This window comes from Notamacropus eugenii, chromosome 5 (genome assembly GCF_028372415.1).
Source record: "Notamacropus eugenii isolate mMacEug1 chromosome 5, mMacEug1.pri_v2, whole genome shotgun sequence".
In the NCBI taxonomy this organism is placed as follows: Eukaryota; Metazoa; Chordata; class Mammalia; order Diprotodontia; family Macropodidae; genus Notamacropus; species Notamacropus eugenii.
Window position 1 is genome coordinate 150,168,610 of NC_092876.1, and position 25,464 is coordinate 150,194,073.

The following is a 25,464-nucleotide window of genomic DNA, read 5'->3' on the forward strand; positions in this document are numbered from 1 at the left end:
GGAAGGAAAGAAGGAAGGAAGGAAGGAAGGAAGGAAGGAAGGAAGGAAGGAAGGAAGGAAGGAAGGAAAGAAGGAAGGAAAGACAGATACCTTTCAAAATCCAGCCAAGGGGGGAAAAATGGGCATAGAATTTCTGCTTTTGCTAAATGATCGTAAGAGGACCTCAATAACCCAGAAGTGGAGAAACCCAAGTGGAGCAGCAAGAGAAGCAGCACCACTTACTATACTATTCCTGAGGAAAATAAAGGATATCACATCCAGTAGTCCAGAGTTGTGAGTTGCCCAAGGGATATATATTCCCTACATAGATTACCCCTTTTAATGATTCTCTAAGTTTATGCCCACTCCCTTAACAAAGTAAACAGTCTATTGGTGTGAAAAGAATGTTTATTATTATTATTACCTTGTATTAAGTGGGAAGCACACTGATGCGGTCACAAGAGCAGAAGTAGGAGTGTTTTTATCTTCATCAGATAATCCCTATAACCCTAAGAATATTTATAGCAGTGGGCCTCCTCTTTGGGTATCAGCAGTATGAGGGCAAATTGGGTAACAACCAGCCTAGAGAAAGCCTAGAGAGAAAGGAGGGTCATTTGCCAAACACACACACATTCATAAATATGCACATAGACACATGAATATTATGTGCATATATCATTGGTGTGTGGATATATATGTATGTACATGTGTATATACACATACATATACCTATATCTGTATACATACATGTCTATATACATCTATGCATACATAAATACATGTCTGTATATTTGTAGCATGCTGAAATCTAAAATGGATAGCAAATCAATCTTAGATTCAGGAAAAATTGTGTTTAAATCCTATCTCTGATAGGTATTGGGAGCATGAACCTGGGTAAATCACTTAATCTTTTAACATTTCAGCACAAATGTTTCTCCACACTGGAAGAGGTAATTTCTTCACTAAGAATTCCCTATACCTATTAAATGACAGACCATTATAGTCATATTTTATTATATGTCATATATATGTATGTATGTATGTGTGAATATATATGTAATATCAATATTATATATATAATTGTATGTTCTTGTATCCATACAAACTGAAGAAAATAGACTCAGAGGGGCAAAGCAATGATGGTAGAGTAAAATCAGAAACTTTCTGTAACTCTCCCCCCAAACCCAGCCAAATACCTGTAAAAAATGACTAAACAAATTCTGGAGCAGCTGAACCCACAAAATGATGGAATGAAGCAAATCTCCAGTCCAAGACAGCTTGGAAATTCAACACAAAGCATGTATTGAGCCGCACTGGTAGCAGAGTATAGTCCTGCCTGGACTGCATCAGTATAGGCATGACCTGAGCAGGTGTTAGTGGGGATTGAATCTCTGGCATTTGTAGCAGTTTCCAGACTTCAAAACCCTGAAATGCTGAGGACAAATTGGAAGATCAGTTGTAAATACTTGCCGAACTTGTGTGAGAGGGTACAGTGGAAGGGGTGGAGGACTTTGCAGTAGCCACAGCAGCAGCAGGGGTAGTAGCAGTGTCTGTTTCTGGAGCCCAGGACCACAGACTGTGGAGAGATTGAGCGGCTGACTGTACAACACCCCAAATCCCACTGGAAGCAGAAAGTACCTTGACAAAAAGCTCAAAAGTAAAGTAATTGACTGGAAAAAGGAGCAAAAACCAGAAAGAGAATCAAACTATAGATTTTTACTTTGATGAGAAAGATCAAAATAAATGAACAGAAGACAACATATTCAAAGCTGCTACATCCATAGCCTCCAAGAAAGAATATGAATATGAAAGAACTCAAAAAATATTTTGAAAATTGTAAGAGAAGCAGAAGAAAAATTGGGAAGAGAAACGAGAGTGATGCAAGAAAATCATGACAATCAAGTTAAATGCTTGCTAAAAGGAACCCCCCCCAAATGCTGAAGAAAATAACACCTTAAAAAATAAACTAACCCAAATGACAAGAGAAATCCAAAAATTCATTGAGGAGAATGCTTAAAAAGTAGAATTGTCCAGATGGGAAAAAGAGGTCCAAAAGCTCATTGAAGAAATTAATTCCTTAAAAAGTTGAATAGAGCACATGGAAGCTAATGACTTTATGAAAAATCAAGAAATTCTAAAACAAAACGAATGAAAAAGTATCAGGCAATGTGAAATATCTCATTGGAAAAACAACTAACCTGGAAAATAGATCCAGGAGAGGCAATTTAAAAATTATTGAACTACCTGAAAGATATGATCAAAAAAAGAGCTTAGATATCATCTTTCAAGAAATTGTCAATGAAAATTGTCCTAGGACCAGAGGGCAAAATAAAAACTGAAATAATCCACTGATCACTTCCTGAAAGAGAAGCCAATAGGAAAACTCTTGGGAATATTGTAGCCAAATTTCAGAGCTCGCAGATAAAGGAAAAAAAAAATATTGCAAGCAGTAGGAAAGAAGCAATTTGAATATTGTGGAAACACAATCAGGATAAGACAAGATCTAGTAGCTTCTACATTAAGGGATTTCAGGGTTTGGAATGGGATATTCCAGAGTTCAAAGGAGCTAGGATTAAAGCAAATAATCATCTATGTAGCAAAACTATGTATAATTGTTCAGGAGAAAAAATGATCATACAATGAAATAAGGGATTTTCAAGCATTTTTTGATGAAAATAGCAGAGCTGAATAGAAAATCTGACTTCCAAACACAGGAATCAAGAGAAACATGAAAAGGTAAACAGGAAAAAGAAATCATAAGGGCCTTATTAAACTTGAATTGCTTACATTCCTACATGGAAAGATAATATTTGGAACTTAATATTTTTCTCAGTATTGAGGTAGTTAGAGGGATTATATACACATAGACAGTGAACATAGTGTGAGTTGAATATGAAGGGATGAGGGGGAGGAGCCAAGATGATGGAGTAGAAAGATACACATATGCTACATCCAAACCCACAGCCCATGAAAGTAAAGAAGAACTCCCAACAAATTCTGGAGCAGCAGAAGCCACAGAATGACAGAGCAGAGGAGATTTCTGTTCCAGAGAGCCCTGAAAAGCCAACACAAAAGGTCGGTGGTGCCCCGGACCCAGAGCAGAGCCCAGCCCTGCCTTGGCCACATGGCACTGAGAAGAGCAGATCCCAGCAGGCTTCAGGGACAGAATCTCCAGCAGCAGCGTAGGTCCCTCCACCTACAGGTGCCAAAGGTCGGTGGGAGGGTCTTTTCAGCTCATCGAGAGGGGAGCGGGGGTCCCCATGACTCAGGCCCCCTTAGGAGGCAGCAGTGGAGGCAGCAGGAGAGGCAGCAGAGGACTGGGGCTCCCAAAGCAGGCAGGAGCCTGGATCCATTGTTGAAGGTCTCTGCATAAACCCCCTGAAGGAACTGAGCCCCGTGAGGCAGCCCTGCACCCACCTGGGCACCTGAAGTTAATCTCACACTGAATAGCAGCCCTTCCTCCCAGTGAAATCTCTGAGGCTGGGAAGCAGCATTTGAATCTCAGACCCCCGAAGCACTAGTTGGGTGGATCTGGAGGCAAGGTGGATGTGGAGAAAACACTCAGAAGTCAAGTCACTGGCTGGGAAAATGCCCAGAAAAGGGGGAAAAAAAAATAACACCATAGAAGGTTACTTTCTTGGTGAACAGATATCTCCTCCCTTTCTTTCCGATGAGGCAGAACAATGCTTACCATCAGCGAAAGACATAGAAATCAAGGCTTCTATATCTCAAACATCCGAAATAAATATTCAGTGGGCTCAGGCCATGGAAGAGCTCAAAAAGGATTTTGAAAATCAAGTTAGAGAGGTGGAGGAAAAACTGGGAAGAGAAATGAGAGAGATGAAAGAAAAGCATGAAAAGCAGATCAACACCTTGCTAAAGGAGACCTCAAAAAATGCTGAAGAAAATAACACCTTGAAAAATAGGCTTAGTCAATTGGCAAAAGAGGTTCAAAAAGCCAATGAGGAGAAGAATGCTTTCAAAAGCAGAATTAGCCAAATGGAAAAGGAAATTCAAAAGCTCACTGAAGAAAATAGTTCTTTCAAAATTAGAATGGAACAGATGGAAGCTAATGACTTTATAAGAAACCAAGAAATCACAAAACAAAACCAAAAGAATGAAAAAATGGAAAATAATGTGAAATATCTCATTGGAAAAACAACTGACCTGGAAAATAGATCCAGGAGAGACAATTTAAAAATTATGGGACTACCTGAAAGCCATGATCAAAAAAAGAGCCTAGACATCATTTTTCATGAAATTATCAAGGAAAACTGCCCTGAGATTCTAGAACCAGAGGGCAAAATAAGTCTTCAAGGAATCCACAGAACACCACCTGAAAGAGATCCAAAAAGAGAAACTCCTAGGAACATTGTGGCCAAATTCCAGAGTTCCCTGGTCAAGGAGAAAATATTGCAGGCAGCTAGAAAGAAACAATTCAAGTATTATGGAAATACAATCAGGATAACACAAGATCTAGCAGCTTCTACATTACAGGATCAAAGGGAGTAGAATATGATATTCCAGAAGTCAAAGGAACTAGGACTAAAACCAAGAATCACCTACCCAGCAAAACTGAGTAGAATACTTCAGGGGAAAAAAATGGTCTTTCAATGAAATCGAGGACTTTTAAGCATTCTTGATGAAGAGACCAGAGCTGAAAAGAAAATTTGACTTTCAAACACAAGAATGAAGAGAAGCATGAAAAGGTAAACAGGAAAGAGAAGTCACAAGGGAGTTACTAAAGTTGTACTGTTTACATTCCTACATGGAAAGACAATATTTGAAACTCTTGAAACTTTTCAGTATCTGAGTAGTGGGTGGGATCACATGCACACACACACACACACACACACACACACACACACACACACATACACAGAGCACAGAGTGAATTGAATAGGATGGGATCATATCTTAAAAAAATGAAATGAAGCAGTGAGGGAGAAATATATTGGGAGGAGAAAGGGAGAAATGGAATGGGGCAAATTATCTCTCATAAAAGAGGCCAGTAAAAGACTTTTTAGTGGAGGGAAAAGAGGGGAGGTGAGAGAAAAACATGAACTTCACTCTCATCATATTCGACTAAAGGAAGGAATAAAATGCACACTCATTTTAGTATGAAAACCTATCCTTAATACAGGAAAGTGAGGGAGAAGGGGATAAGCAGGGTGGGGGGGGATGATGGAAGGGAGGGCATTGGGAGGAGGGAGCAATTTGTGGTCAACACTCTTGGGGAGGGACAGGATCAAAAGAGAGAAGAGAAGCAATGGGGGGCAGGATAGGATGGAGGGAAATATAGTTAGTCTACACAACATGACTATTATGGAAGTCATTTGCAAAACTACACAGATATGGCCTATATTGAATTGCTTGCCTTCCCAAATGGAATGGGTGGGGAGAGAGGGATGAAGAGAAGTTGGAACTCAGAGTTTTAGGAACAACTGTCGAGTTCTGTTCTTGCTACTAGGAAATAAGAAATACAGGTAAAGGGGTATAGAAAGTTATCTGGCCCTACAGGACAAAAGAGAAGATGGGAACAAGGGAAGGAAGGGATGATACAAGAGAGGGCAGTTTGGTGATAGGGGAAATTAGAATGCTTGGTGTTTTGGGGTGGGGGAGGGGACAAATGGGGAGAAAATTTGGAACCCAAAATTTTGTGAAAATGAATGTTAAAAGTTAAATAAATAAATTTAAAATGAAAAAAATATGAAGGGATGCTATCTAAAAAATAAAATTAAGGGGTGAGAGAGGAATATATTGGAAGGAGAAAGAGAGAAATAGAATGGGGTAAATTATCTCTCACATAAAAGAGTCAAGAAAAAACTTTTTCATTGGAGGGGAATGGGGGAGGTGAGAGGGAAAGAATGAACCTTACTCTCATCAGATTTGATTTAAGGAAGGAATAACATGCACACACACTTGGGTATGAAAATCTATCTTACACTATAGGAAGTGTAGGGGGAAGGGGATAAGTATGGGCTGGGGAGATGATAGAAGGAAGAACAAATGGGAGGAGAGGAGGGATAATTAGAATTAAACAGTTTTGAGGAGGGACAGGGCCAAAAAAGAGAATAGAATAAATGGGGGAAAGAATAGGATGGTGGGAAATATAACATCACATTATGACTGTTATTGAAGTGTTTTGCATGACTACTCATGTATAGCCTATATCGAATTGCTTGCTTTCTCAGTGGTGATGGGAGGGGAGGAAGGAATGGAGAGAAGCTGGAACTCAAGCTTTTAAAAACAAAAGTTGGGGGCGGAGCCAAGATGGCGGAGTGAAAGCAACGACTCACCTAAGCTCCTGGAAAAACTCCTCTGGATATATCTGGGGGGAGAGTCTGACCAGACTTTGGAGGTGTAAAATCCAGTGGGTGACGGACTTTGACGGATTCGGAGCCCAGGCTGGACCGGAGGGTCCACGGGAGGGATCTGTTCCGCGGGGGTAAGACCCCGGTGCACAGCGCAGCGCGGTCAGCACGGCAGGGCGGAGGGGACCAGAGGAGCCCGAGAGTGGCGGGCGAGACCAGCGGAGCAGGAGATAAGCCAGGCCGAGCCGGTGAGAGCCGCTGAGTGCCAGACATCAGCGCAGCAGTCCTTGAAATCTTCAGCCTGAAGACGGACTTCGGTGGGTCACTACTTGAACTTCCAGGAACTGGGATGGCAGAGTGATCAGTAAGTGCTCTCTCCTCCCCCCTGATGACCCTGAGAGAACCATAAAATTCTTCCCCAGATTAATCCTGGATCAGCGGGAACAGCAGAAGGGGGCGGGTGGTCTCATAACACCAGAGGCTGGAAAAGTGGCAAAGGGGGATTCTTCCTACTGTGGTGGAGGCGATCTGGAGGGACAGACGACCCAGGGCAGAGAAAATTCGCATTGAGACCCAGGCAAGCCTCAGAGCCGGGAGACGAGCCCCAGGAGGGGCGGGAACACGCGTTAGCTTCTAGGCGTGCCCCAGCCCTCCAGGGGAAAAGGGAAGACAATAGGGAAGCTGGGATTACCATCCCCTGACCTTGCCTTTGCCTCAAGTCAGCTGAGGAGATAGCCTGAGACCAGACCACACCTCCCACACACCTAACAAGCTAACCCCAGGGTTGATCAGGGAAACAAAAAACAAAAGCCTGCTTTTAGCCTAGACACACATCAGCTCAACTTAAAGATCTGTACCTTCTGACTGAAAGAACCAAAAGCTACAACACTCAGCCAACATCATGAATCGGAAAAAGCAGACGAAAAGTGAAAAAACCATAGAATCTTTCTATGGGGATAAGGACCAAAACACAAACACCAAAGAGGTTAGAGCTGAGACTGTACTTCCATCTGAAACCTCAGATGGGACTATGAATTTCTCGCAAGCACAACTAGATTACCTGGAACGTCTGAAGAAGGATATAAAAGAAAAACTGGCCAATGATTTTAAAACTATAAAAAAAGAATTCACTGATGAGAACATCACCCTGAAAAAGAAAATTGAAGAAATGGAAAAGGAAGTTCAAAAATTAACTGGAGAGAATAATTCCCTAAAAGGAAGAGCTAATCAAATGGAAAAGGAAACCCAAAACCTAATTGGGAAAATTGATCAGATGGAAAAGGAAACCCAAAACCTAACTGGGAAAATTGGTCGATTGGAAAAAGAAGTACAAAAATTAAATGGAGAAAATAGCTCCTTAAAGGGAAAAATTGGTCAGATGGAAAAGGAGATGGAAAAGCTAACTGAAGAAAACACTACGATGAAGATTAGAATTGGGCAAGTAGAAACTAATGACTCAATGAGGCAACAAGAATCAGTCAAACAAAATCTAAAGAATGAAAAGATAGAAGAAAATGTAAAATATTTAATTGGAAAAACAACTGACCTGGAAAACAGATCCAGGAGAGAAAATCTAAGAATTATTGGCCTGCCAGAAACCCATGATGAAGAAAAGAGTCTGGACAATATCTTCCAGGAAATCACCAAGGAAAACTGTCCAGAAGTACTAGACTCAGAGGGCAAAATAGTCATCGAAAGAATCCACCGTTCCCCTCCCGAAAGGGATCCCAAACTCAAAACGCCAAGAAATATAGTTGCCAAATTCCAGAGCTATCAAATGAAGGAGAAAATACTACAAGCAGCCAGAAAGAAACAATTCAAATATCAAGGACACACAGTCAGGATCCCACAGGACCTTGCAGCTTCTACATTAAAAGAGCGAAAGAATTGGAACCCAATATTCCGTAAGGCAAAGGAGTTGGGACTTCAACCAAGGATCAACTACCCAGCAAAGTTCAGCATAACATTTCAGGCAAGAAGAAAGTCATTCAACGAAATAAGGGATTTCCAGAGCTTCCTGACCAAAACACCAGAACTCAATAGACAATTTGATCTTCAAATGCAGGTCTCCAGAGAATCATAAAAAGGTAAACAGAGGGGAAAAAACAAAAACAAAAACTTGCTACTCAATTAGGGCAAACTGTTTACCTCCCTATAAGGGAAGATGATACCTGTTAATCTTGAGAACTGTGCAGCTATTATGATAAAAGGGATATATGTAGAGGGAACGGGCATAAAGTAAATGATGTCATGTCAAAAATATGATTTAAGTATGAGAAGGGAATGTAATAGGAGGTGTGGAAAGGGGGAAGCAGAAAATGGCAAATTATATCACAGGAAGAAGTACAAAACTATAGTAGAGGGAAGGAGGGGAGGGAGATGAGCATTGTTTGAGAGGTACTCTCATCTGATTTGTTCAAAGGAGGGAACAATAATCTTAAGTAGATAAGCCTAACTAGCTCTATAGGTAGTAGGAGGGGAAGGGGGAAGAAAGGGGAGGGTGGCTAAAAGGGAGGAAAGAAGCAATAAGAGTAAAGGGGACTAAAAGGGAGGGGGGTCAAAAGAAGGAGGGGAAGGCTGCAGGAGGAGGGGGAGAAAAGTGAATACTATTGAGGAGGGGAAGGGAGACGGGAGAGCTAAAAGCACAAATGGTGGGAAAGCGGTTGGAGGGAAATACACAGATTGTAATCATAACTGTGAATGTGAATGGAATGAACTCTCCCATAAAACGGAAACAGATAGCAGAATGGATTAAAAGCCATAATCCAACAATATGCTGCTTACAAGAAACACATTTGAAACGGGGGGATACACATAGGATAAAGGTCAAAGGATGGAGCAGAATATATTGTGCTTCAGCTCATGTAAGAAAGGCAGGAGTAGCAATCCTAATCTCAGACAAAGCAAAAGCAGAAATAGATCTAATCAAAAGGGATAAGGATGGAAACTATATCCTGCTAAAAGGCACCATAGACAACGAAGCAATATCATTACTAAACATGTATGCTCCAAGTGGTATAGCATCCAGATTCTTAGAGGAGAGGTTGGGGGAGTTGAAGGAAGAAATTGATAGCAAAACTATACTAGTGGGGGACCTCAACCTCCCCCTCTCTGAACTCGATAAATCCAACCTCAAAATAAACAAGAAAGAGGTTAAGGAGGTAAATAAAACTCTGGATAAGGTAGATATGATAGATCTTTGGAGAAAATTAAATGGGAATAGAAAGGAATATACTTTTTTCTCAGCGGTACATGGAACATTTACAAAAATTGACCATGTACTAGGACATAAAAATCTCACAATCCAGTGCAGAAAGGTAGAGATAATCAATGCATCCTTTTCAGATCATAATGCATTAAAAATTACATTTAATAAAAGGCCATGGAAAGAAAAACCAAAAATCAATTGGAAACTAAATAATCTAATTCTAAAGAAGGGTTGGGTTAAAGAAGAAATCATAGAAACAATCAACAATTTCATTCGAGAGAATGACAATAGTGAGACAACATACCAAAACTTATGGGATACTGCAAAAGCAGTTATTAGGGGAAGTTTTATATCTCTGAATGCTTACATAAATAAAATAGAGAAAGAGGAGATCAATGACTTAGGCTTGCAGTTGAAAAAGCTAGAAAAAGAACAAATTGAAAATCCCCAAGTAAATACCAAATTAGAAATACTGAAAACCAAAGGAGAGATTAATAAAATTGAAATTAAGAAAACTATTGAATTAATAAATAAAACCAATAGTTGGTTTTATGAAAAAACTAATAAAATTGATAAACCTTTGGTCAATCTGATTAAAAAAAAGAAAGAAGAAAACCAAATTACTAATATTAAAAATGAAAGGGGTGAACTCACCTCCAATGAGGAGGAAATTAAAACAATAATTAGAAACTACTTTGCCCAACTTTATGCCCACAAATTCGATAATCTAAATGAGATGGATGAATATTTTAAAAAATACAAATTGCCCAGAAAAACAAAAGTTAAAAATTGTTTTTACATGCAACCGGGAAATAAGCCATACAGCTATGGGGTATAGAAATCTATCTTACCCTATAAGAAAATACAGGGTAAGGCAATGAGAGAAGGGAGAGGTGTGGTAGAAGGGAGGACAGATTGGGGAAAGGGGCAGTCAGAATTCATACTGTTTTGGTGTGGGTAGAGGGGAGAGATGGAGAGAAAATTTGAAACTGAAAATCTTGTTGAATGTTGAAAACTAAAAATTAGTTAACTAAAAATAAACACAAATATATTAAAAGATAAAAGAAAAAAATTAGTCTCAGAGTTTAAGGAACTCTCTTAGGGTCACAAAACGAATAAACGGTATAGCTGGGCTGAAGAACCAGTCTTGTTATTTAAATCTAGTCCAGTGCTCTCTTTATTATACCACTCTGCCCAACTGTAATGCTAATGAGAGTTAAAGATCTTCCCTGTCCATTGATGGGCCTGCCTATTAAGGGAAACTTTAGTAAGGATGGCCCATACCTTTTCTTAATTTATAATGAGGCACTGGTTCTCAAGGCTTGTGATGCTTTCTGACTCTGAAAAGTGTATAAATACTCAGAGATGAAGGTGAGAGGTTTTACTTTCAATACCCCACTCCTGGCTTTGAAAAACTTGACATCAGTGGTTCCCTCTCTGGTAACTGTATGTATGGTCAGAAATTGGATCTGTCTGTTAATCTGTGATCTATGTATTTCTTGTAGTAAGAGAGCTGGAAGCCTTGTCTATTGATCTTTGTTTCTCTGTTTTTCTCTGAAGTTCAGGGTGCTGACTTTTCCGCCTGAACTAAGTGAATGGTATATGTGTTCGATGAAAGTGATTGTTGACCCCTCAAAAGTTGCTTTTCTTTTAGAAAAGCAGATCTAAGAACCTGTACAGCAGGCCCTCCAGTGTATGCCAGGGTCCTTGTTGATTTACCTACTGATAATAGATGTCTCTTGATAACTGTGATGTAAAAAATAACCATATGGCCATTGTGAACCAGGGAGAGGTTATTTTGGAAGCAGAATAGTTCTATTATCCAGCCATCTATCATTTAGTACACAGAGGCTATAGTGAGTGTTTGAAAATTGGTCATCAAATAAATTTGATGATGATCAGTTGATGGGATGTAGTTCTGTTGACAGCTGAAAAAAATTAGATTGTTAATTTTTGCCACGTAGTATCCAGAATGAAATTTAATAGTCTAGATCAAGTGGTGGAGGCAAAGGAGTAACCATACATAAGTTTTCCTCCAGGACATATTGACCTATAAAACCACAAATCAGCATTATCTTTGTTTTATTGTATTTTTATTTGTTTTGTTAAATATTTCCCAATTAAATTTTAATTTGGTTCAGGCAACACTCTGGAGGAGGGTTGTGGGCTGTATTTGGGCAACGTATTTGACATCTCTGCTCTAGATGAGATCTGAACAGAGCAAAAAACAAGGAAACTATAAATTCCCGTGTTCTAGAATTTAAGCTGCTTTTCACATGCAGAGCTATTTTAAATATCACAAATTGTCTCTCCCATTAGAATGGGGGCTCCTTGAAGGTAGAAGTGTTCTCTTCCCCATTCTTGAAAGGCCAGCATCCCCTAAGAGGATTCAGAGTAGACCTAAATATGGATAGTGACTTCATCTCTACCTGGGAGTATCTGGGTGCTCAAGGAGGATTAGAACCTTTCATATGAGGATTTACTAAACCCTTTAGGGGGGTTGCTCATCCACCTTTGAAGAGTCAACTCTGAAAACAAAGGACCAAAGAGTCACAAAGGTTATATAACTATTACTAATTCTGAAAATACTAAAAGATTCACACAGACTAGCAAAACTAAAATTAACTGAAAAATAAAATAAAAACATAAAAGCTAACAACAGTCATAAGCAAAAATATTTCTTCATTCCATTGAACAGGGGGTAAGGAAGAACAGTAGAGACATACGTCGAGCTTCCTTTTGATACCAAGAAGACCAGCTTTCTCATGGGCAAATCTCAGTGCAGATAGTGGCTACACAATGAACCCTGACAATGAGGGGTAACAGCAATGAGACAACAGTGATCATAGTAGGGCTTCATGATGGGAACGTGGTTTTTGCAGCTACTTGTTTGAGTTCAGGGACTACCTAGTGCTGGTAGGAAACAGTTCTGGTATTTTTCTGTGACTAAGTTCATTCAGAAGGTAAGCTCAAAGAATTTCTGTTACGCACAGCTTCCTTGCTGGGCCTTGGCTCTGGAAAACAGAGTTTCTCCCAATACTAAAAATAAAGGAGTAAAAACAGAGAGATGGTTTTGGCATGGAAATACTGATAGATGTCTATCTGGCACTCAACTATTGTTTGTGGCTCCAAGAAATTGTAGCATGTGCAATGTCTACACTCCAGTAAACCATCTCTGCAGCCACCAGGCTGAGGGTAATCAATGGGCCTCAAACTCAATGGTGAGTCAGGAGGATTTCTACCCCAAGAATGTGAAGATTTCCCCCTACTGAATGGCCTGAGAACTATTTGTCCCAATGTCTGTGAGGGAGACTGAAGCAGGGGCTGTGGAGCTCTAAGAACTTGGTCAGACATTGAAGACTCCTAAGTCACTCACTGCATCTCAAGCCATTACCAGTCATCCTGACTTTTGTCTTGACTCTGGACTATGATGACTTTGGAAGAGAGAGTAAGGCTGATGACTTTGTGCAACTCTACCTCACTTAAATCCAATTCACACATGGGTGAAGAAGTCCCTCTTGATGTCATTGGTCCTCTTTGAAAATGAATGAAAGCAAACAAAAGAAAAATAACCATCTCTGCTTTGGAGTCAAGAACATAATCGCTGAGAAAGAGTCATAACAGTGTCTGGGCAACCAAGTAGAAAAGAATGCTAGAAAAGAGAGTAAGAAAGATTCAATGACCTCTGTGGCCAAGATGGTCTGCAAGCTTCATCTGATTCATCAAGCTCTGGGAAAGGGTAAAATCTTTTTCACATAAGCATTGAGAATTACAAGACTTCACCTCTCTTGCTGATGCTTAGTTTGTGGATTAGTTGAAGTCAGTACTCTTTCAGGCCCTCAGTAGACCACAACTTCCTTATAAGAGCATCATTTTTTTAATGTCATGCGAAATTCATAGGTCAATCAGTAGAACATCCTTGATCCAAAATCTGACTTTATTTAGTGATGGGTAAGTTTATAATACAGTATTTCCTTCTCTTCTAATTTGACCTTAGGTCTGAACCTGGAACCAGGCCATGGGGCCCAAGGAGAGCTGGATTTACCTCCATTGTTGGGCATTACGAGGAGGTAATTTTTTTGAACTCGTAAGTTTTTGGAGTATATGTTGCTGATGTTTTCCTAATATGACAGGATGTGTTATGTTAAATAAATTGTTTTGTTATCACCAATGGATTTGCAAGCCCAAAGGCCTCAGGAATAACAATGGCCCCCAAATCTCTGGCTATTCTTCTAGACTTGCACTTACAACTAGGGGAGCAGCCCTTTTGGAGAAATAATCTTACAACTACCAGTTCTTTCTTTCTCCAAAACTACTGCTGCTAAAGACCCCAAAAAGAAAGTTCTTACTAGTAAAACCTTTGGCAAAATTTGGTGATTCAGTGTCAGAAATGATTTTTTTTAGACACAGGACAGTAAAAAAAAAAAAAGATTTTTTTGCTCTCTGATATATGTATGTGTATATGTGTGTGTGTGATACAGGTAGGGACATACACTATGTCCACAATACATATTAACACATATTTTCATTCACAGAATAATACATATGCTCAGGCAGTTTTGGTGTAGATGATGCTTACTTCAAAGAGAATATCAGCTCAAGGTAGAACTTTTTTTTCTTATTTCTTATTTTTCTTATTTCCTTATTTTTCTTATTTGCATCTCCAACATTTAACAAATTGATTGGCATGTAATAGATAATTAATAAATCCTTGTTGAATAAATGACACTTTGCTCCAACTGAAACCTGAAAAAGTATCCTTCTACAACAGAGCCAACCTGAATTGATCTAATGATTCCTCAAAGACTAATAGTGTGGATTAACCCACTGCCTTCTGAGATAGGAAATCCAACTTTGAGATAAATCTAATTGTTAGGATAGTTTGTCTTTATATGATTCTTAAATTTGTTCCTTTGCCATATCTGGTCATTTCTGGTAATTTTGTTTTAGGAGCTTGATTAAATAAATCTAGTCTTTCTCTTATTTAAAAGACCTTTAAATTCTTTAAGAAAACTGTCCAGTCACCCTCACAGATGTGCACTCAAACCCAGGTTCTGACATTTACTTGCATATTACTAGAGACAGATAAATAACATATATGATAAAGAGCAAAGATTTTTCTGTCTCTGTCTCTCTCTGTCTGTCTCTCCCCGATATGTTTGGACAAAGTAGTGACAAAGTAATTTCTGGGCAATAGAGGGTACTAACAGTTGGAGGAGGGGATCAGGATATCCCTGCTGGTACAATGTGACTTTGAAGATGAGCTTTAAAGGAAATTCACAATTCTAGGGAGCAGAGGTCAGGTAAGAATACATGGGTGAGGTGACAGCCTGTGCAATGAAAGAGAGAACGGTCATGGAATGCCAAGTGAAGGAAGCAGTAAGTAGAGTAGATTATCTGGAACAAAGAATGTGAGTATATGAAGGAGAATGTGTTTTACTAAGCTTAGCTAGGTAGGCTGAATCCCTCTGATGAAGAACTTTAAAAGACTAATATCATAAACATTTATATTGTATCATAGAGTTTTTTGAGTCAGGAAGTAGTGCTGTTGTAAATCTGTGTTTTAGTGATCAAGTCAGAATTTGTGTGGAGGGTGGATTTAAAGAGAGAGAATCTGAATGCAGGGAGGTAAATGAATGTACTATTGCAATTGTCCAAGCAAGAGATGATTATGTTCATAGAGAAAGGACAATGGATATGAGAGACATTGTAGAGTCAGAACCAAAACTTGAAAACTAGTTATAAAGGTTGATAGAGCAGAAAGAATGACTGAGATTGTGAATCTGGGTGACTGAAAAGATGTTGTGGTGTTCATCCTTCGTTGCCAAAGAAGACCATGCCATAGAGGAATGATGACATGACTTGCACTATAATGGTGCAATTAATAGTAATAAGGAATATAGGTAGAGGCAGGAGGATTTAGGTGTCTATGGGACATCCAATTAGAGATTTCAAAAAACAGTTTGTGTTATGGGACTAGTATTTAGGAAACAGATTGGAGAGGCCTAATAGTCATCATATAGTTATTTGGATTACAATGAGAAAGGATATAAAACAGGAAAGAAGGAGACTAAAGATACATCCAAGGGCATGGGATATGGAAGATAATTCAGCAAAGGACAGAATACCCAGAAAGACTAGGTGGGTCAACAATATTAAATGGTACAAAATAATCAAGAAAGATGAGGATGGATAAAACAGCATTGGATAATTTCTAGAGATGATATCTAACTATGAGAAGTGTCTTCCACCTCTGATATTCTGTGATTGTGTGACTAATTCTTAATGGTGCTTTTTAACACTCTATCATCACAAATTGAGACACTCAAGGTTTTTTTCCATAGTTTCTGCACCCACACTGCTTAATGGAGGGACTTTAATGTAGACTCAAAAGTTACTGAATTCAAATTAGTGAAGAAGTCAAACCCCCAATATTTTCTTTTCCAATTCTTTGATATCCAGTAGGTAATTAGTTTTACTACTTAATGGAGGTAAATGAAATTTCTAGATTATTGTCACCAGTTTAGGTGAATGATTATGTTCACCAGTTTAGGACAACATATATTAAAATAAGCTGTCTCCTTATCTAATGAAGCTAATTTAAAGAGGTCAGGTTTTTTATTTGTTTTCATTTTCCTCTCTTACCAATAGATCATAGAGTGGAAATGACGTTGGACTCAAAAGAGCTGGGATCAATTTCTCTCTGCTTGAATAAATTGCTTAGACCCTCTGGATTGTGCTTCTGTTATCTTTATATTGGAAATAATGACAGTGACAATACCTTGAAAGCAGCAAAATGGTGTAGTGGGACAAGAAACAGGAAGATCTGAGTTCAATTCTGCCTTAGACACTTACCAGCCAAGTGATCCGGGCGAGCCACTTAACCTCTGTTTGCCTCAGATTCCTCAACTGTAAAATAGGGATAATAAAAGTTCCTACCTCCCAGGGTTGTCATGAGGATGAAATGGGATAATCTTTATGAACTACTTAGCATTGTGCCCTAGCATACAGTAGGTACTTAATAAGTTCTTATTTACTTCCTTCTTTCCTCCCATCCTCTCTTTCTTACTTCCTTCACTGCTGAAATAAAATGACATGTTGCATGTAAGATGCTTTTTAAACTTTAATGCACTACTTAAACACAAGCTATTGTCATTATTCTCATAGTCAAAACCTGGAAATAAAAAATAATAAATCAGTTATAAGGTAAATCTATCAGAATTAGTCCTAGAGGTATGGGTAAAAATTGAGCAAATATTCACACAGGCTTGAAGACAAGCTAAAGCCATGACAATTTAAAAGAGTAAAAGATAAAAGATGTTAAAAATGACTCAGAGGCAAATGGTATTTTAATTAGAAACCAGCCTCTCTTCACTGTAAATAGGTTGTTAAATGTTCATTTCTTTATTATTGGTTGGTATATAAATATTGTTTGAGTATTCCTGTACTCTACTGAATGAATAATTACTCTGTACCCAGTCATGTAGCTTTTGGCTAGCTTTTAATTCTAAGGATAAGAAAAGAATTCTTGGCTTGAAAAAAAAAACAGTAATGGAAATCCTCTTATAGACTATTTGTGAGTTAATTGTAAGATTTGGAGGCTGTGCTTCATGTCAGGGATTGAAAAATGATGTATTTTAAAAATAATTATTGATGTCTTTTATTTTGATTACCACAATTATTTCCCATTCTCATCCCTGCCAGCACACACACACACACACACACACACACACACACACACACACACACACACACACACACACACACACATTTTTGAATCCTTCTTTGAAAACAACTTGATTGTGCAGTGGATAGAGCACTGGACCTGAAGTCAGAAAGACCTGAATTCAAAACTGGCCTGAGACACTTATTCGTAATGTGACACTACTGAAGTCACTTACCCTTTGACTACCTCAGTTTCCTCATTTGTAAAATGGCAATAATAATATCATCTACCTCCCAGAGTTGTTTTGAGGACCCAATGAGATAACAATTGTAAAGTGCTTATGTAGAGCCTGGAATTTAGCTCTGTATAAGTGTTATCTACTACTGTTGTAACAAAGGAAAATAAAGAAAATGCAAAGGAGTTACCCTGACAGTATAAACAACCTTTCACTCCTAAATTCCCTGCCTCTCTAATAATGGGAGGCAAATGGATCTCATCATGCATTCATTCTCCAGGGGCAAGGCCAGCCACCTAAATTAACCTGAGGCCAGCCACTTTCTTTTAGCGTTGTTTCCTTTTACATTATTATAGTTTTATGTATTGTTCTTCTGCTTCTCCTTACTTCACCTCTTCAGTTCATACAAGTCTTTGCATGTTTCTCTGAATTCCTCATATCAACCATGCTTTATCACTTAATATTTCATTATATCCATATACCACAGTTTATTCTCTTATTTCACATTTGTGGGCACCTGCTTTGCTTTTACATTTCTGCTATCATAAGTAATGGAACTATGAATAGAAAATGTTATTTCTGAAGTATGTATGAGTACTATCGTTTGTGCAGAGTGGTGCAATATGTAGAGTGTCTATGTGAAAATTGACGCATTATCTTCTTAGGAAATTCTAGTTGGTCTTGGTCTGTGATTTCATAGGTAAGTTGAATTCCCAGTGTACAATTTCCCTTCATTAATGCAAATCAGCAACTCATCCATAACTTATAGGGGCGCTGAACTATCAGTTGATTCATCCAAAGTTTTTAGTTATATATATAAGAGGTAGGAATTGAATCCAGGTCTTCTGACTTCAAGGCGCATACACCAGTAACTGCATTTGATTCTTAAATTTCTTCTCTAGGATCTTCTGATATTAATATTCAATATCAGTTACTCAACACTTTATTCAAAAGTCTCAAAATTCAAAATATTATAAAATTGTATGTCTAAGGTATATTACATATGTGTATATATGTATATATATGTATGTATGTATGTATTTATGTAAGGCAACTTTGTGGCATAGTGGATAAGATGTTGAGCCTGGGCTGTGAGACCCTGGAGAAATCACTTCACCCTGTTTGCCTCAGTTTCTTTATCTGTCAATGAGCTAGAAAAGGAAATGGTAATGTCAAGAAAATCCTAAATAGCATCACAAAGAATCAGTTATGATTGAAACATCTGAACAACATAAATATACATACATACATATGTATGTGTATATAAGCACATGCACACACATATATACACAAATAACTGTATGTCCGTGTGTATAATTTACACTCATAAAATAGCTCCATTTTAAAGAATCATCAGGAGCTTCTGGTCTCCAGTTTTGAATTCCCTACTATCTTCTGAGTCATCACTTAAAGTAAAATTGGGATATAACCACATGTAAGAAGAGTAATTTTTGAACCTCCTCTCCCTCAGTGTTTCAGAGAAAACACTTTGGTCTGATTTCCTAATGTAATCAATAAGGAGAGAGAAAAGTTCACGAGTCATCTAATTTGAGTCTCATTTTGTAGAGAGCTATTATTCTTATTTCTATTAATCATAGAATATTGGCATTGGAGAGAATCATCGAGACAATTCGATCCAAATCCCTCATTTTACACCTAAGCAAACTGAGGATTAGCAAGGTTAGGTAGATTGCTTAAGGCCTCATATATAGTTGGTGACAGAACCAGAAGTAGATTTCCAAGGCAGACAGGACAGAGCAATAGGCCTGAAATTAAGACCTGGGTTCAGTTCCAGCCTCAGACATTTACTAAGTGCTTAACTTTGGGCAAGTGACTTAACCACTGTCTAGCTGAGTTTCCTCACCTGTCAAATGGGAATAATGATAGCACTTACTTTACAGGGTTGTTTTGAAGATTAAATGAGATAGCACGGTACTACACTGTAAGTCATTTAATATCTATATCTATATCTATCTATCTATCTATCTATCTATCTATCTATCTATCTATCTATCTATCTATCTATGCTTGTTCCTTTCTCTTTCCCCCTTCCCAAGCTCCTAATCTGGAGTGCCTTTCATATTGCCATTCCTAGTTCTCCAAAACATGCTTAAACAGCTTTAATTCATTTATGTAGTGAATACTTAGAATTTCTTTTCTCTCCCTCTACACACTTCTACTGTAGTACCTCATCATAGCATAAAAGTTGGTCTAAGTTATTGAAGGTCACGCCAGTTTAGCACACACCCATGCTGGGAAGTTGTTTTTAGTGTGGTCATGGCAAAAGGCTATAACTGCTTTCTGAGAACCACTTTAGTTATCAGAAGAGATGATCACCATCAGGCTACCCACCTGGTGTGAATTCTTTGCTTACAGAAACCCATGGAACAGCAACAACTGAAACAACCTTATAAAATGGTCCTCAATATTATGCAATCTGTTTTGCTTCTGCAGTGATTCAGGAAGATTCAGGAAAAGGTGTGGGAGATGCTACGATACCTCAGATGACATTTAGGGCATGCCTTTTCTGATCCCCAAAACCCCCATATAACTTTCTAACAAAAAAATCATCTAGATGCATCATTCCTTGGAAAGCAATCAGTTAACAGCAATTGCAAGTGAACAAACAAACAGCACATGCACAACTGCAGCTCCTTCAAAAGAAATGATTCCATTCAGAGACAGCTTTATTTATTAAGAAATTATTTCTTTTGACAAAATAACAAAAAATGCAACTCTCTAACTTTTCACCCACTTGACCCAGTTCTGCTCTCTAAAAACAAGCACAGTTTGTTTAGTCTCTTTTCCACATGGTAACTTTTCAAATATTAAGACAACTATAATATATCCACCTCAACCCTAATGTCTTTTCTAGGAAACTATTCCCCACTTCAGCCAATTTTTCCTCCTATGGCATAGTAGTGTTAGTATGGTAATATGGTATGACTTTCCTCACCAATTTGCTTGCCATCTTCAAAATGTGTTTCAGTTTGTCAATGTCATTTCTAAAACATGGAACCCAAACCTGATTAAATTACTCCAGTCTTAGAAATAAACTTCTTGTAGACATGTTTTCCTGTTTTTAGGCCAAATTCTGATATTTGTCTCTGAATTTTCTGTTGATAAAATAATGTTTGGGACTCAAAATAAAGTAGTAAGTTTTAAGTTCAATTAATGACTTAAAAAATGATTTAGATTCCAATGTCTAGAGCTTAAAGTGGCCTTAAAAGTAATCTAGTCCATTTTACAAGAAAACTTAGACTTAGATGGGACAGTACAGTGTATAAAATCTCACAACAAAGAAGCATTGGAACCAAGAAGGAAACCCAAGTTGCCAGCTTACAAATCCAGTCCTCTTTCCACTACATTACTTTACTGCTTTGGTCTTTATTAAAACAATGAAAAGAACAAAAAAACAATAAAATGGTATTCCTGTAATATGTATATCTTTCCATACCTAGAGGCAGGGGATCCATCCATTTTAAATGTTATGATACAAATACTTCGTGAGAGGATATTTTCTGATGTTTAAAGACTATGGGAAGAGAGAAGCCCACTTACGTTTGTGTCTAACGTAAAACTGTCACAAATCACAGCTTTCACTGCAGTTGGACATAGAGTTTCCTTCACAGGCTTTGTAGATTGATATGTCCTTCCCAAATGTGATTTGAATCTTATTTTGATGAGACAGGGTAATCTAACAAATTGAGCACATTTGATATGTACAGTGTTTCTTTCTCTTTCTCCCATCTTTGCCTAACCTTAAAATAACTAATTAAGTCACTTTGATCAGATTATTTAAAAAGTGAGTCAACAGTTTAACTCAATCTGAGAAATCCTTTAATGAGGAAAATTTATCCTTCTTATCTGACAGCACTTGCTCTGGGTTAAAAAACTAAATTAAAACAACAACAACTGGCACATCTAGATGTAGAGAAAAAACCTGTGAGAATGCTCAAACAATGCTTTATGGTTTCTCAAGGTTCAGTCAGTTGACAGCTCTTTTTCTTAACCTGGACCTATAATAGAATAGCATCCCCAAAGTGTAAAAAGAAAATCTTCAAAATAAATTAAACACCACTTAGCCCTGTCACCTTAGCCTTTTCGAAATGTTCTATGACTTATTTTGGGACACTAGGACACTTATGTAACTTGCCTAATGGACTCAGAGTTAGTGAGGGGCTCCATTGAGGTCTGGAAGGTTGGATGGGGGACAGAAGGAAGGAAGAGGTTGAGAGCATGGCAGCTCAGTTAGCCGAACACTAGCAGGCATCAGAGAAAGTGGACTTGCTGTTGCCTGAGGGCACTTCCCTGCCTGCTGAGGAGACCACATTGAGAAAGAAAGAAAAGAGGAAAGAGAAATGGAGGCATATACTCAAATCAAAACACTGATCACATTTTCCCTCTGTGGAAAGGTTCCTTTTCTGGTGTACATCTACCTCTGGGGCCAAAAGAATGTGTATTGTATATTTACCCTTAATACCTCTAAGAAATGCCTTTATTCAGCACAGAATCATTCTTATACTGCTGCTCCAAACCTAAACAAAGTTTGTGACCCATCTCACTTGGCCCATGCATGCGGTTGCTAGAGGGTGAATCTTGAAGTGCTGTATAGAATATTCATATCTTGAATGGATTCAGCTTTATAGAGAAAATATAGGCTTATCCACCAAAAACTGAGACTCTGATACCATTGCTTTTAATGGTACATCTTTACTAATAGGAACAGAGTATATTAGAAAGGAAAAAAAAAACCTTAAAGATCATCTAATCCACTTCCAAACATTTAACAGATGGGGAAGCTGAGGCCCAGAGAGAGGAAATATTGTCTTACAGGTAGAACATAGCATCATAGATGTAGAGCTGGATGGTACCTCAAAAATCATTTAATTCAACTCATTTTACAAATGGGGAAACTGAGATCCAGGGAAATTAAATGACTTCACTAAAGTCACAAGGGTCACAGGCTTGGGATTTGAAACTAGATCTGTTGACCCTATATCCAGTGCTCTTTTCCACTGTGCCTTAGCTGCATCAAGATTAAAATTCTATCTCATAAACATGAAGAATATTGCTGAAATTTGGCATGATATGATATAAAATATGATAAATTATTATATGATATATATCATATATGATAAATAATAAAATTGGCAATGACTAGTTTGTACATTTGTCCTTTTTGTTTTTCTTTGCTAATACTAAAATAGCTTTAAGGTTTACAAAGCTACTTCCATGTATTTTCTTATTTGATTCTCAAAACAACGCTGTGAAGTACATGCCTTTATTATCTCCATTTTATAGATGAGAAAACTAAGACTTACAAAAGTTAAGCTCTTTGCCCTCCAGTGAATGTCTGCAGCAAGTTTTGAGCTCCTGACCCAGAGACTCAGGACACTGACTGTCTTCTATAGTTGTAATTACTGTGTCAAATCCTTTCCTTTACGGATAAACAAGCTTAGGTCCAAAGAAGTAAAGTGACTTGTACAAGCCCACATAGCTAACTATGTTATAGAAATGAAATGAGAAGGGATCTTAGAGATATTTAGTGTGTCCCTTTCTTTTACTGATAAGATCAAGTTACATGCTCAAGTATGCGCAGGTAATACCCACCACAATTAGGACGTGATCACAGGGTGTAATGTAAAGGATATAGGTTCTATAGTCAGAAGACCTAAATTTGAATTTCATGGTTTTTGATGGTTAATGGTTACTTCAAGAGTGACATTGGTGAAGTCTCTTACTTTCCCTGGGCCTCACTTTTCACATCTGCAAAAGGAGGGACTTGGACAAGGTGAATTTTTTCACTCTATCTATGACTCCAATGATCCAAACACAAAATCTACTGATTTTAAATCCAGTAGAATGTAAGCATCACAAGGGCAGGGAAGTTTTCATTTTTGTCTTTGCATCCCCAGCACCAAGTTCAGTGTCTGCCACAAGGTAGTCACTGAATTAATGCAAATTGAACTGAATTACATTTCTTCTTTTTACAATGACATGCTACCCTCTACTTAGTGCTGACCTCAATCCTGAATGTTCTAACTCCCAAACCACTCTTTCCTCCATGTCCCAGATTCAAAACTGTTTCCAATATAATGATAGAAAGTAGAGTTCTAGGAGTCAATGTCTGATCTGCAAAGGTTACCACAGTGCATAGATCTTATGTAAATGGTAACCTTTTAATGGTGTTTGCCAACTGGAGGAGAGACCAGAAACATATTCACTTGGTTACAGAGCAATGTAAAGTGTTTATATTTGAAAAACAGCACCTCAGAGGAGAATGTAAATATCAGACTTCCCTCCAGAAAAAAAAAATCTCCAAATGACACACAAATCTGAACTATTTCCCAATATATTTTGATGAGCTGTTGAGATTGACAATAGACAGAGGTCACATGGGATGCCTAATAGTAGGTTAATCAACTCACACCTGAAAATAAGCAAAGGAAACAGAGATGAGGAAAAATGCACTCCTGCCCACACATTTGCTGGGGGCAATACTCAATACAGACATTTTCCAAATTAAGCCAGACTACTGAATCCTCCTCAGAGGAAAAGCAGCTCAAATATCTTTGGGCTATTGGTATTGTAGTTGTATTATGTCAATTAATACCAGCAGGAAACAGACATAAAACAGGACATTTGCAAAGGTATGTTTCATCAGTTAGTGCAGTAAACAAAATGTCTTTCTGTTGCATTTTCCTCATTGTATATACTTTCTGCCTGCACAGGGAATCTGGCATGAGCTTCCTTGGGGACTTACCTCTGATTGTTTTTCAGATGGACACATATGAATCTCTTCCTAGTATCTGAAACTTCAAATGACCATTTAAAAAAACATTTGACATAGCAGCAATTTTAGAGGGCAAATTATCTTATTAGCTTTTGGAGAACTGAAAATTCTTCAAAGAAAACACATTCATAAAGTGGGTTTTTTTACATTTATCTTTTAAACTCACCAAGCCATGACAGCAGGGTAGATTTCCTGTTTGGCTTTGCATTTCTAGCACCTAGCACAATGCCTCGCATGTAGTAGGTGCTTTAGTAAATTCATTGTTGAATTAAAATGGGGGTTATTATCTCCATTTTACAGATGAAGAAACTGCAGCATAGAGAAGCTATGTAACTTTCCACAGAGCAGGTGTGACAGCCTTATCTAGTTCTTCTGATTCCATAGTTGGGACTATTTTTTACAGATTTTAGACATGAGAGTTTATCTAATCCCAGCCCCTAATTTGGCAGATGAGGAAACTGAGTAACCAATAAGTGAAGTAGCTTTATCAAGACCAGTGGCATAGTTGAGATAAAAATTGGCTCTTTGGCTCTTTCTAGCATCCTCTATTGGTCTGATATAGTATAGTATAGTCCCTCCCCCAGAATTCAGTATAGGTAGTAAATGGGCACACACACTTACACACACAGACACACACCTATGCCCACACTCTTACACAATGTTAAGTTCCTTAAGAGTAGGGATTGTGGTCTCAGATAATTGCAAGCCTTATTTTTGTGGTACTGCATGGTTAGGAGGCAATCTCCAGGACAAGGAGATCCACGGTTTCATGTCTGAAACCTGGTTTTGTCACTCGTATCTTTGGGACTCAAGACATATGACATAACCTCTCTGGGCTTCAGTTTTCTCATCTGAAAAACAGGACATTTGGGAAAGTACCTTTCATCAGGAAAACAAAATGTATTTTCTATTAAGCATTAACTTTATATCAGGCACTATTCTAATCAATTTACAAATATTACATCATTTGATCCTCACAGCAGCCCTGTGATATGGGTATTATTATTATCCCTATTTTATAGTCGATGGAACTGAGATAGTAAAAGGTTAAGTGATTTGGCCAACATCACACAGCTCTTCCTGACTCCAGGATTAACACTCTCATCTCTGCCTCTGATGGGGTTGGAAAAGTTGATATAGAAGGATCCTTCTAGCTTAAGATAATATAATTTCCAAGCTGGTGCCTAAAAACTACCTTGTGTTGAATATGTCTGACAAGTGGTCATTTGACCCCTGTTTAAAGATCTTAAACAAGGAGGAACTGAG